Consider the following 15,390-nt stretch of genomic DNA (forward strand, 5'->3'; position numbering starts at 1 on the left):
TAAAATGTAGCAGCTTGATTCCAATTATGTTTTTTTGAAAAGTATCTGCAAATTAAAAAAGACTGGAAAGATATATTTTAGTTATCTCTAGATGGATAATTATTGGTTACTTAATTATTTTCTTTGTATTGTTCAGAAGCTCCCAAGTTCTCAATATTGAGTACATATTATAGGAATTTTTGCTATATTATAATTTTTTCATTCTTAAAACTGCCATTCTGTAAAAATATATGCAAAAAAGATAACAGATCTTAAGGGAAAAATAGGACAGGGAAAGATCAGCCACGCCAATGAAATGTTGGCAGCAGGATATAATCCAAAGCACTAACTCATCAACCACGGCCATTATATTGATTCCGACATATATGAGGTACCAGAGGCTTTGCAAGATCTTTTGTTTCTTCTTGATTTTATTTATTTATTTAATAAATCATTTTATTGGAGTTTTTTACAGCTCTTATAACATTCCGTACACCAATTATGCCAAGCACATTTGTATATTTGTTGCTGTCATCATTTTAAAAACATTTTCTTTCTACCTGACCTCTTGGTGTCAGCTCCTCTTTTTTCCACCCCTCCCCCACTTTACCACCCTTGTGAGCCCTTGAAGCATTATAAATTATTTTTATTTTCATATTTTACACCATCTGCTGTCTCCCTTGACTCATTTTTCTGTTGTTCATCCCCCTGGATGGGAGGTGCCCCCCTTCTCCTTTGCAAACTCTTGACAGCAGCAGCAGCTAACCCACCTTTCTCCTGCGTGGTGGCTGATGGCCTGGAATCACTGACCCTGTGGTTGGTTGTCCAATGCTTTCTCAACAGCATTGCCAGAGCCTGGAAAAAAACCAATAGTAATCCCAATCATCGATGAGAAAATTGGGACAAACTGAAGGGCCCGCGTGCAGTGCATGCCTGGACTACGGAATATAATAAAGAAAGCACACAGCGGGAGACAAATAGATGGATGGGACTCGTTACAAATACAACTTGTGCATAAAAAGATGTCATCAAAAGAATAAATCAAGAGCTCTCAGATTGGGAAATTTTTTAGCAATAACAAAACAGGCAAAGGATTAATTACCAAAAATCAATTACATTCTGTAACACCTCAATAAGAAAAACACACACCAAATAATCCAGTTAAAAGGTAGCTAAGGACATGAGTAGACAATTCACAAAGGATGGCACTAGAGTGACCAACACACGTGTAAGGAAATACTCATGACTTCTAGCAGGGGCGGTTCTACCCAGTCCTATCAGGTAGATACAACTCGGCATTGACTCTATGGCAGTGAGTGTTTTGGTTTAAGGAGAGAATACGCACAATACTAATTGGACACGTTTGATCTAGTTTCTAGACCCTGGCTCAGTGCTATAGACTGTCCTGTTGGGGGGCACACCATCCTACATAGGTCATACCAGAAAGATTCCATATGGAAATCCCACTGAGTGAACTGAACTTTACCTCAAACTCACTACAGCACATTTATGGAACCAGCATACTTCCACCCCAGTGTAAGAAGTACCAGATGACTGCTATCCCAAGCTTATGAATTTGGAAGTTGTTGGATTTTGGATCTCTTGCTTTGAGGGTGCCCAATGAGTGGTGGTTTGGGACTATTATGTATTTACTATTTTAATGCCCTCCGTTCTTTCTTATGACCTATATTAATCTTGTAGGCATGGTTGAATTAGTGTTATAGCAAGTTTTTTCCCATCACCAATCCCCATTGGTTTTTAAAATAGCATCCACTTATTTAAGAGTTTAATCTAGATAAGTCAACAATTCATGTACTGAGCACTTGTATAATTTTCTTTTCTCAACAGCGTTGTAAATTCTATACCATTGCCTAAATTAATGACACTATCAGTAGAACTACCTCATATCCTAGGGAGATGATTAATAATGTTATCTATCATAAAATGATAATGATGTCTCTAAAATGAATCAGATATATGTGTATATGTATATATATATATATATACACATACATACATACATACCATCGATATACGAATAGATTTTGGGCTCATGCTTAATTTTAGTCCCAATTTAAGAGCAATTAATTGTGGCCTTGCTTGATGTTTGCCCCATGAAGAGATCACTGAAGATATGGGTGCTATGTGGTGAAGAAGTCAGATGACTCCCAGCCATCGGGAAGAAGAGTGCCTGGGCCTTAAAGGATTATCTTAAAACAAGCAGACATCTAATTGATGCATCAACCAAGTCCACATGGAAGAAGCACAGCAGCCTGTGTGATTCAAGGATTATAAATAACAGAACTAACATCTGCAGGAGGGAATGCTATCAGAGTTCACGGTGTGACCATAGTGAAGGGACGTGTAGAGCCTCGCTATAAGATGAAGAACACTGTCCAGTTGATGATGGCAGATATCATTAGGTTAAAATACAATTACCTATCATTTGATCTCCCTTTTGACCCATTTAAATTTATTAGGAAATACAAGAAGAAGAAATTTTTAGGCAAACTCTCAAATTAAATTCTTTCTTGAACCAAGAGAGAGCTGAGGTTTCATGGTAGCCAAGCAGCCTGAAAGCCTAAGGCAAGATAGGCTCCACTAGGATGGAATGGGACAGGAGCGTTGGCTCACTGAGCAGAGCAGGTGCGGGAGAGACACCAGGGGCCTTACAGGTGTGTAAGAAGTGTTCCCCTTATATGGTAAGAAACTACGACAAAATGAGTCAGGCTAGTGTAAAAAGAAATGAGCTTACACAACCTATTATATATATGTTAGTCTGGGTACTTTAGAGAAACAAATTCACAGAAACTCATGTATAAGAGAGAGTTTATATAAAGGTTAAGCGTGCATCACGAAAACATCCCAAGTCAGTGTTGCCCAAGCCCACAAATCCAGCAATAAGCCATTAATCCATATGTCCAACATCAATCCACAAAGTCCTCCTCCATCTCACAAAACAGAAGCAATGATGCCGACTGCAGGAGGAAAGCTGAGTCCGTGAACATGTAAGCATCTCAGTGCTGGCAGGAGTCTCCACACAGGTGCTCCAGCACCCAGGGTTGCATCGGGGTAGGTCTATGTGGTTTCTCCTTAGGGAGATCTTGCAGGAAGTGAGCTTTGCCAGCTGAAGGAGGGAACTGCTAAGGCAGTTGCACCCTGGCCCAACCATCACAAAGCAAGAGACCCGAGAACTAGAAAGGCGAGATTCACAGAGTTATTTATCCCTCTGCCCTTCAATTAACCCCACATGTGTTTATCAATCAGGTTGGCACAATAAACTTACTTAATATACAAACACCTAGAAACCAAGCACAAAGAAAATCTTTAAGGAAACTAGAGGAAAGAGATACAAATGTGAAGGTAAAAATTACACTTGATTACTATTTTAAAATTCTATAAATAGGAGACAGTAAAATGAAAAATATTGTAGTGCTCAAAGAGAAATATAAAACAAAATGTCAGCCCAGAATACTACACACAGCCACACAGCAAGAAAGGGAAAATCAAAGTGAAATAAAGACTTCTCCAGAAAGGCAAAAGCTGATAAAATTGATTCCCAGCAGACCTAGGCCCCAAGCACTGTTGAAGGATGCTCTTCCTGCAGAAGGAACATAACAGCCAAAGAAACCGAGAAAATCTGCACTCACTCCAAACACATCATCTGGGAATGTTTAAAATGACGTTTAAAAATACTTAGCCTAGACCAGAGGATGTACATTGGTACAGACAGCAACTGGAGACACAGGGAATCCAGGATAGATGACTCCTCCAGGACCAGTGGCGATGCCTGGAGGGTGGAGGGAATGTGGGGTAGAAAGGGGGAACTGATTACAAGAATCTATGTATAACCTCCTCTCTGGGGGATAGATGGCAGAAAGAGGGCAGGGGGAAATGTTGGACAGTGTAACATATGACAAAATAATAACAATTTATGAATTATGATGGGTTCATGAGGTAGGGGGAGTGGGGAGGGAGGGGCAAAACAAGCAGCTGATGCCTCAAGTGGAAGGCAAATGTTTTGAGAATGATGATGGCAACGTGTACATATGCACTTGACACGATGGATGGATGTATGGATAGTGATAAGAATTGTACGAGCCCCCAATAAAGTAATTAAAAATACTTAGCCCTGATTTTAATTGCTCTAAAAGGAGGCTTACTATCTAAAAAAAATTAAGAGTATACTATGAGTTTATGATACATATAACATGAAATAAATGAAGAATTGGAAATGTATTATTTTAAGTCTTTATGCTATATGTGAATTTTGATAATAAGAAGACAGTGTGTGTTTTAACCCTATGGTATCTATTTTAATGATATGCAAATAATAAGTCAATATCACTCAAAAATATAATTAAAAAGTAGTCAATCTCACAGAAAAGAAAGAGGAATAATAGTACAAAGAACAGGCGGAATAAATAAAAACCACCTAGCGAGATATTAGGTTCAAATCCAATCATATCTATAAGGATGCTAAATATAAATGATGCTAAATATAAATGAACTCTCTGCCATTGAATTAATTCCAACTCGTAGCAACCACATAGGGCAGAGTAGAATCACCTCTGTGGGTTTTGAGGTTCTAACACTTTTCAGGAATAGAAAGCTTCATTTTCTTTTGCAGAGCAGTGGGTGGTTTCAAACTGTTGACCTGAAGTTAGAAGCCAAACCTGTAAGCTACTACATCAATGAAAAGGCTGAAACTGTCAGATTTGATGTAAAGACCAGACTCAACTACAAGAATTCTGTTTTAAATATGAGAATTGAGAAAAATTAAACTGAAAACATATATACCACACAAACATTAACTAAAAGAAAGCTAGACCAGATGTTAATATCAGACAAAATTAACTTTAGAAAAAGAATATAACCAGAGTATTGAAGAGGCTTAATAATAAAGGGACAAATACATACACACAAAAACACACACATATACGCACAATAGACATGCATCTAGCAGTAATATTGTCAAATAAAAGAAACAAAAACTAATAAAACAAAATGGAAATAGATAAATCCAAAATTGTAATTGGAGATTTCAACCCAAACAACACTCTCAATCAGCTTGGCTTAATTGACATTTATACAACACTCCACCAAACAATTACAGAATATGTCTTATTTTCAAAGTGGGTCCTAAATAAATTTACTTCTGAGCTATAGGAAGAATAAATACACACGGAGACACAAACGGTGGGGATGAGGGACAACTTCAGTCCAAAGAACACCAAGAAAACAAGGGACATCCAGAACTACTAGCAAGGAATAAATCAACACAGTGGAGCCTCTGATTGGAGCCATTAGCCTCTAGAACTATGTGGTGGTTACATAATTTGGTGTCAATTTGGGACTTAAGAGGATTAAGAGTGAAGGGGTGGAGTCTAGCCTGTCAATCAGGATATAGCCAATGGGCCTTTGTGTGGGCATGGCCTTCTCCTGAGAATTCTGGGAAATCCTGATTTTCTTCCTTGGAGGTGGAAGACATGTTCTCTTTCTACTGACTCCCTTGGAGAGGCTTTCCTGACAAGACACATGGTGCTGTGCCCTGGGAGCTGGAGAAGCCACATGGGCCTATCCTGATGCAGCCAGGACCTGGAGAAGTCACATGGAGACCCCTGCTAGCCCTGAGATGCTTACAACCTTCTACCCACTAGCCTGTGATCTTCTGCATTCAGCACCATTGCATGTGTTTTGTGAGTCTGAAGAGGACTTTATAGATTAGTATCAGGCATATGGGCTAATATCGGATTTATGGGCTTGGACTAGACTGTGTTGGGATGCTTTCTTCATGTACAATTACCCTTTATATAAAACACTTAGACACAGGAGTTTCAATGGATTTGTTTCTCTAGTCTACCTGGAGTAACACAAAGTATAAGAACATAAATTTCTGTTATTTAAAGCCACACACTTGTATTTGTGTGCAGCAGCACTAGGTAAACCTCATTTAAGGAGTCTTGTATCAGATTAAAGAAGGTTAATTTATAATTAGCCTTCAAAAACAATAGAAAATTTAAGGTCAAGATGCCATCACTGGGACATTCTACTGAACACTTTAGGAATAAATAATGTGAATTTACAGACTTTTTCCAGAAACAGAAAAGAAGTAACCATTTCCCAACTTCGTTTATGATACCAACATTTTCCTCTGTAGCTGAAGCCAGACAAAGCTATTGTATCATGTTGGCAGGCACGATTGAGTCAGTCCTAACTCATAGCAACCCCATGGGCAAGAGAATGAACACTGCCACCCTTAAGTCACCCTTACAGTTACTGTTGTATTCGAGCCCATGGCCACATTCCTTTTGTTTGCCACTCCATCTCCCGGAGAGGCCTCCTCTTTTTAACTGCGCTTCTACTTTGCCAAGCATAATGCCCTTTTCCAGAAGGTGGTCTGGCCTGATAACCCGACCAAAGTCTCACCAACCTTACTCCCCTGGAGCATTCTGGCTGTACTTCGTCCAAGACAGATTTGTTTGCTCTTTTGGCAGTCCATGGGACTTCCAATATTTGTTGGTAGCACCAGTATTCAAGTGCATCCATTCATCTTCAGTCTTCCTTCCAACGTTCACAAGCATATGAGGTGATTGAAAACATTATGACTTTCATCAGGCACATGTTAGTCCTCAGCGTCTTGCTCTTCAGCACAGTAAAGAGATTTTGTGCATCAGATTTTTCCAATGTGATATGTTGCTTGATTTCTTACCTGTTGCCTCCATGGGTACGGATTGTGAATCCAAGTAATATGAAATCCATGATAATGCCAGTCTCCGCTTTGTTATAATGTTGTCTATTGGTCCAGTTTTGAGGATTATTATTGTAATCTACACTGAAGGCTGCAGTCCTAGATCTATATCAGCAAGTTCTTAAGTGATTCTCACTTTTATAAGTAGAAAAGTACAAACTAGTGTCCTTCACGAAGTATGAAATTCCTCAACTGAATATATGCAAACTGAATACAGTCATCGATAAAAAGGATACTGCATCGTGGTCAAGTATCCGTCCTGGGATAAACATTTGATCAAAAGGGGCTCATTAAAGAAAATCAATCCAGTCAATCCACATGGTCACAAACTACACAAGACAAACCATGTTTATTCAATAGATGCAGAAAAAGTATTTGACAAGAAAAAAGTATGTTCATAGTAAGAACTCTTAGAAAACTGGAAATCAAATGGAACTTTAACTGATATAAGACATCTCAAAACAAAACTACAGCTAGCATCATACTTCATGATGAGTGATTGAATCATTTCCCCTGTCACCTGTCTGCCCACTTGTTGTACTGTTACCTTGCATGTTGCTGTGATGTTGGAAGCTACGCCGCCGGTATCTCAAACACCAGCAGGGCTACTCCGCAGGTCACAGACTACAATAGAGTAGGAAAAAAGACGTGGCACTAGACTTCTGAAAATTAGCCAATGAAAACCTAATGGACACAACAGGATATTGTCCGATATAGAACTGGAAGGTGAGTCCCCTAAGCTGAAAAACACTCAAAAGACAAAGTGTCTATGCAATGCACTTGGTATAAAAAACAATCGGGAAGATGGCAAAGGATTAGGCACGGATTCATTCTTGTTGTCTACATGGATGGCCAAGAGTCAGAGCTGGCTAGACAGGAACTAACAGAAACAGCAATGACCAAGCCCGGGAACTCGGTGAAGATGTCCATTCTTACCTTTCCTATTCATCATTGTCCTGGAAGCCCTAAACAGTGCAAGAAGATGAAAAAAGAAAATTTAGGTTAGGAAAAAAAAAGAAAAAGAAAGAAAGTCATCTCCATTCTCATCTGGCATAATATTCTATAAAGGAAATTCCAATTTTTAAAAGAAGCTAGGATTAGTAGGTGACATTGGCAAGGCTGTAGGATATAAGATTAATACACACAAAGCATAGGCTAGCACTGAACAATTGTAAATTGGAATTAAATAGTATGATACACAATAAAGTGTCATTGGTAAGAGCACTTAAAATACCACGTAGTTACTTGGTTCCCCAGGGCCACCCTAACAAAACACCAAAAAGTAAGTGGCTTTAAGAATGTTGTTGTACTGGAGACTCAGTGTCGGGACTGGACCAGACAGAGCCTGTGACACCGAGGCAAACCACTAAAAGTGTGAAGCAGAGCAACCATGGGAGCAGAGCAGGGAGCCCCTGAGGGAGTACAAAGGACAGACCTGGGGCCAAAGCATGGTACCCCATTGGACCTGACTGAAGGACTCACCTAGAGATCAAAAATCAGACCTTGATCTACTTACAGGTTTTTCTTTCTTTCTAAATTTTTTTCTTTTAATTAATTTATTCTTCTGTGGGTAATTGGTTTCCTTTTTTGTTGTCATCACTGTGTCCTCACCCATCACCTATCTTGCTATGACTTGATTTTTTGGTGCATATTATTATCTCTACAGATCTATCCAGATAAGATAGACTGGATGAGTAGTCTGGAGGAGAAAACAACGGGACCAATGGTTCCAGGGGGACACAGGAGAGGGGGAAGTGGGGGTAAGGAGGTGGTGCTGAATAATCCAGGCACAGGGGAGCAACAAGTGATCCAAAATCAGTAGCAAGGAGAGTGTGAGAGGCCTGGTAGGGATTCAACAAGGGCAAGGTAACCGAGAGAAATTACTGAAACCTAAATGAAGGCTGAGCATGATAGTGGAACAAGAGGAAGTGTAAGGAAATAGAGGAAAGAACCAGGTGACAGATTATTTACAGGGGTCTAAAGACTGGAATGTAAATATATTTATATAAGAGTGTGGGTAAACAGATCTATGTGCATATATTTATAGGTTTAGTATTAAGGCAGCAGGTGGACATTGGGTCTCCACTCAAGCACTTACTCAATGAAAGAACACGTTATTCTATTAAATTAGCATTCAAGGATGCACACCTTCCGGACACGATTGCTGAAGAAAAATGTGTGCATAAGCAAATGTGGTGAAGAAAGCTGATGGTGCCCGGCTATCAAAAGATATAGTGTCTGGGGTCTTAAAGGCTTGAAGATAAACAAATGGCCATCTAGCTGAGAAGCATCAAAGCCCACATGGAAGAAGCACACCAGCCTGTCTGACAATGAGGTATAGAAGGGACCAGTTATCAGACATCAAAGAACTAAAAATCATATCAGTGGGTGCCCACCTTCCTGATACGATCACTGAAGACAAACATGTGCATAAGTAAATGTGGGGAAGAAAGCTGATGGTGCTGGACTGACATAGTGTCTGGGGTCTTGGAGGCTTGAATGATAAACAAGTGGCCATCTAGTTCAGAAGCAACAAATCCGACATGGAAGAAACACAACAGTCTGTGTGACCACGAGCTGTCAAAGGGACCAGGTATCAAACATCAAGGAACAAAATATCATATCATTGTAAATGGGTGATTGCAGAGTGGAGACTCAAAACCCATCAGCAGCCAACCAGACACCCCCTTACTGAAAGGTTGTGGGTAGGAGATGAGCCAGTCAGGGTGAAGGGTAGCACCAAAGAGCCATAACTTTCCTCTAGTTCTCAAATGTTTCCTTCCCCCCACTATCATGATCCCAATTCTACCTTACAAATCTGGCTAGACCAGAGGATGTACACTGGTACAGATAGGAACTGGAAGCACAGGGAATCCAGGATGGATGACTCCTCCAGGACCAGTGGTGAGAGTGGCGATGCCTGGAGGGTGGAGGGAACGTGGGATAGAAAGGGGGACTGGTTACAAGAATCTATGGGGGATGGACAGCAGAGAAGAGGGCAGGAGGAAACATCGGACAGTGTAACATATGACAAAATAACAATTTATGAATTGTGAAGGGTTCATGAGGTAGGGGGAGTGTGGAGGGAGGGGCAAAACGAGCAGCTGATATTAAGGGCTGAAGTGGAAGGCAGATGTTTTGAGAATGATGATGGCAACAAATGTACATATGCTCTTGACACAATGGATGGATGTATGGATAGTGATGACAATTGTACGAGCCCCCAATAAAATGATTTTTTAAAAAAAGAATGTTGTCGTTTGGTACTTTCTAATTGGTTCTGACGGACAGCGACCCTATGTCGAAAAGGACAAAGCATGCCTGCCCCATGCCATCCCTGCTGTTGTTCTTATGTTTGGCCCACGGTTGCAGCACTGTGCTCATCCATATTGTCAAGGGCCTTCGTGTTCCTGTTTTGGGATGTTACTGAGCTGTTGTCTCTTTCCTTCTGGAGTTGTTGGGTCTGAACTCAGGGCATCTGCGTTACTGTGTGTGTTCTGCTCACTCCAGGGGAAGGCCTTTGTCTCTGTCCACTGCTGGCAGCCCAGAGTATTCCTCGGCACGCCTTGGCTTTTAGATATATGGCATGGCATCTCTTTGCCCCCTGTATGACCTTGTCTCCACGTCTAGTCTACTCTTTCTAAGATACCACTCTGAAAGCTTTAGGACCCACCTGCTCTGGTGTGATCTTGTTAACTGATCAGCCCTTTGAAGGAAGAACCTTTCTCACCAACAAATATAGAGTCACATATACATTAGGAAGACTTCGATGTATCTTTTTTTTTCGGGGGGGGGTGGGAAGGGGGACATAACGTGACCCATAGCACTTAGGTTAAAATCTAACAAAATATGTGCACGCTCCATATTCTGATCTTACAGATTGAAGAGAGGACTGATGAATAAAACATCAAAGAAGACAAAAGGGAGACATGCAGTATGTTTATGGATTGGAAGTCTCAATATTGTTAGCTAAGATGTCAATTCTTCACAAATTGCTGTGTACAAGATCCCGGCAGGATTTTCTTTAGTTAGAAATTAATAAACCGATTCTAAAATATGTAGGGAGATAGATGTAAGGAAATAGGGCAGCCAAAACAATTTTTCAAAAGAAAAATAGCACTTTAGAGATCACTGTAACTTCTATGAAGGCTTAGGTAAAATTATAATAATCAAGACATTTTGTTACTGGTGAAAGGATAAAATACAGATCAATTGACTAGAATAGCATCTAAAATAAAACCCACATATACATGGTCAACTGATTTTGACCAACATGCAAAAGTGAATCACTAGAGAAAGGATAGTTGTTCAATGAACAGTGCTGGAAGAAGTGAATACCCATATATTAAAAACTGAACATTTGACCAGTATTTTGAAAGAAAACATTTGAAAGAAAACATAGAAGCAGTTCCAGCCATGATATTAGGGGTGAGCTAATTAAATGTTTGGCCAAATCTAGTGGGTTAATGATCAAGTCGATCATTTTGTGTGGCCCATGGATGGTGCTGTAAATATCCAAATGGCCCTTGACAGATAAAGAGTCCCCTATCCTGGCTTAAAGGCTGTCCCCAGAGATCACCTCCCAGATGTGTGCCTGGTATTGAACACCTGGAAAGGGGAACTTGGACAGCCTCCATTGCACAAGGTAGGTGCCTCTGTCTGGCAGGGAAGGTCAAGTAGACCTCTTACTGGTCCTGGAGGTAAGCCCTCTTCAAGTGAACGTGTCCCTCAACTACCATGGGGCGTGTGGGTAGCCATTTAAACTGTTTGTGCCCTGTGTTTTCAGGGATGCACCTGCTGTGAGCAGCCACTTTATCTTCTCCGCCTACTCCATGGAGCCTGGCAGGAAGGCTGCCCAGAGCAGCGGGTCAACAGATGTCCAGGAGCTGCTGGGTGGAGGCACAGCAGGGAGGATTACGGGTGGTGGAAGAGGCCACTGTCCCCCAAATTGGGATTTTCCCTGCGTCTTTGCTCGTTGGCGCCCTTCACTGGCACTCATTGCATCAGTGTGCTTTCATTCTCGTATCATTGGCGTGCTTTAACTGCCAGGCCATTAGCCTGACCTGAAATTGTACCCTTCTATTTGAAGGCTGTCTCTTAAATTTTTCTGCCTTGCTGAGGTCCCGGAAGATAGTGACGAGGAAGAGAGGGAGAGAAGGGGGGGAAATGAAAAAGAGGGACTGGACATCAAAAGAAGGGGAACTCATGACCCAAAGCAGACTCTAGTTTCAGGACCTTTGGCATGTCTCACGTTTCCTTGCCAGCAACTCTGAAGCCATGATTTGGCTAAAATGATGCTGGCCCTTTTGACCTGTTTACCCAGAATACCTTGATAGGGCTGACGGGAAATGGGTCATTGAAGAGACCCACACTTGTGGAATAAGGCGTGTGTTTAAGGCAATCCCATTCCTCCATGTCTACCCCGTCAACCGACAAGCCCCCGCCCACCCCCTGCGCGCTTGATAGCAGAAACCTGTTGGCAGGGCAGAGAACACCTGGCCCCTGGCCAAAGGCAAGTAGAGATGCTACTCTGGAAAGACACATCAGTGAGCATTTGTGCAGGCTCTGGTACCTGGAACGAAAATATGCTGAGCAGCAAAGTCTGGCTTTAAGATGTCACCGCTGCCATCTGACATTGTGCTTTGGTGGTTGGCGTCTTCATTATTGTGCTGGGGCCTCCCATTTAGGCTGGGGACTATGTGAGAGACAGATGTATGTGGCGCGGGCTCTGTACACCCCTAGCAACATTGCGCTCCAAGGGGTGTCAGGCCGATTGCCAAGCCCTGTGGGGGAGAAGCTGCGAGTCTATCAGTTGCTTTGCGGGTGCAGGTACCCGTGTGCATGTACACACACACACACACACACACACACACACACATACACACACATACACACACACACACACACACACACATCTCTCCTCCAGGCCCCTGAAAGGAATCAGCCTCCTGGATACAGGAGCTCCCTCTCCGTGTGGTTTTCTCATCTCCCTCTGCTTCTGCGAGGCCTCCCTCCCAACCCACCTGCCAGTTCTCTCCTTTGGCCTCTCTCTCACTCGTCTTCGAGGCGGTAACTAGACCAGCACAGCAATACCCTCGTGGCTTCCGTTTCAGTGGCTCGGCCTCACTCGGATTAATGGAGCAGAAGCATGTGCTTGCATCTGATGCCAGTAATCAGATCCGGAGTGACCACAGAGAGGGAATTAAGCAAAGGTACTGGCCCAGTCCCGGGGGATACAGTTACAGGAAGAAGCTGGTTCTTAACAGCAGCCGCTTGGGCTCTCTCTCAGTGCCCCCACCTCCTTTCCCAGCAAGTCCCTTGAATGTTTTCCATAAAATTAATTAAGGTCTATGCAGCAAAGGCCGGAGTCACTCAAGATTCACTTTTTGATTTGCCCCATGGACGCACCCGGGCACATGGCCATATTCCAGACTTCGATGTGGGTGCAGTGCTTGTGTGCTTTGGAATTGCATTTCAAATGGCGGGAGGTCAAGAAGTTTGATTCAGCAAATCTCAGTTGTGACCAAAGGACAAAAATCCCTGTCCAAGGGGCCTGGGTCAGAGCACCAGAACACAGACTCAACTGTGTTGTGCCCAGCTGTGCCGCACAGGGAAGGGAGGTTGCTCCTGCCTGGAGAAGCCCAGGAAGACTTCAGGGCGGAAGCGGCCTTTGAGGTAAGTCTTGGAGGAAAGGCAGGGTTTCTATCGCTGCAAATGAAAAGAAAGGGCATGGCACAGCATGAGAAAGACCCGGCATGAGCCAAAGGCTGGGGGGAAATAATACAGAGTAGATGCATTTGAGTCCCACTGCAGAGACAAGTCCTTAAAGGAGCTGTGAGGGGTAGTCGGTCCAGGAGCCTTCAATAAAAAGAATTTAATGCCAGGTTTAGCAATTTGGAATTGATACTGTCATCAATGGAAGTACTTGGAGGTCGTGGCACAGGGAAAAGACAAGATAACGCCTCGTTGGTTGACTCTGGGGATTATCCTGGAAGCAGCAGAGACTATAGGTACAGGGAAAGAGGCACTGGAGGAAGAGAGAGCAGAGATGGGTCAGTTGGGAAGTTCTTGCACTGGTCCAGGAAAAAGCAGTACGGAAGAATTTGATGGGAGCAGAAGGGTAGGGATGGAGAGGAGACATTGCAAGGAGGGAATGTGGCAACTGCTTGGATTTGGGTCATGAGGTCAGTGAGATGCTGCAGCGATTGGGGGAATCGATGCTGGAAAGATGTGATGAAGACTCGATGGTTTCCAGGTAACTCTGGAGTCAGAGCAACCACGGGGTCGCTCTGAATTGGCATCAACTCACATCACCCAAACATGCAGAGTGTGCTTCAGGCGAACCAGGCAGAATCTGCCTTCCTAGCCCCCTCCTCAAGGTGGGTGGTGAACAAACCAAGGGAGAGTTCCTCTTCCAGGAAGATACAGATGGAATAAGAATTGAGAGCAGACAATGGCTGGTTCCATGAGGGATTTGTAAGGCTCTGACCAGTCCATTTGGGTTCAGCATCCTGTTAAGAATTTGCATTTTCACCCCGAATCAAGGTGATAAATCCCAGGAAACCACCTGGGGACTTTGTTAAAATGCGGGTTCTGCTTTAGTACGTGTGGGGTGGGAATGAAAATCCCGGGCAGATTGGCAAACAGAGACGAACTGGCTGGAAGCCCTGTGTATTCAGAGGTCCAGAAGAGGACCCTGGGGCAAGACACCTGACAAGAGCTCAGGGATGGTGTTGAAAGGAAAGGTGGGCTGTCAGGCCCATCCATGCGGAGGTGGCAGGTGAGGGTCGGAACAGATGAGCCAGGAAAGGAGGCAGAATTGAGAGGGGGGTGAGCTAAGCTATGAGGACCCATGAAGAAGACAGCAGATCAAAAGACTATCCTGTCACAACAGCCGAGAGGGGAGGGATTTCCTGCAAAAAGCTGAACCGGTGACGGTGAGGACATGGCTGGCGGATTTGAGGCTGAGGAGGAGGTCTCTAGAGACCTTTCTGAGGCTGTCAGGAGAGCGGAGGGGCGGAAGCCTGATCGGAGCCCGCAGAGAGCGAGGAGTGGGTGGTGAGGAAGTGTAGGCAGCAAGTGTATTTCCTGGCGAGCTTTTAAAAATAGGTCGGAGGGCTCTCATTTGGGGATGGGTTAAGGGCTTCTTGCCTGGTATCCAGGAGAGGAGCTATGCAGGCTGCAAAGAGCCGGGAGCTGAGAACTCTTGTGGGTGTTGGCATGTCCCCCACCCCACCCCCTGCCCAACACCCCCGCCCCAAGTCAGAAATCCTGGTATCTCCTCACCGGAACAGGTGACAAGTGACTCCCAGGACATGGGCTTGCCAGCTCATCTCGGTATCTGCGGTTGGGACTGCATGTCAAGAGGCCTTGTCAGTGCCAGAAAGCAATGTCTGCTTCAACAGGCCTCGGGCAGGTTGCTGCCACCTCACCCGCAAGCTGGGCGCTGTCTGGATGATTTCTAGATGATTCTAAAGTCTGATTTGGGTGACTGAAAAGCAAGCATGACTTTTACCCCACATAATGCCGCATGCAGAATAAACAAACCCTAAACCATGCACTGCCTTCAAGTCGATTCTGACTCATGGCAACCCCATTGGACGGAGCAGAATGGCCCCTGTGAGTTTCTGAGACCGTGATCTCTATGGGAGTAGAGCCCC

Source organism: Tenrec ecaudatus, chromosome 3 (genome assembly GCF_050624435.1).
Source record: "Tenrec ecaudatus isolate mTenEca1 chromosome 3, mTenEca1.hap1, whole genome shotgun sequence".
NCBI lineage: Eukaryota > Metazoa > Chordata > Mammalia > Afrosoricida > Tenrecidae > Tenrec > Tenrec ecaudatus.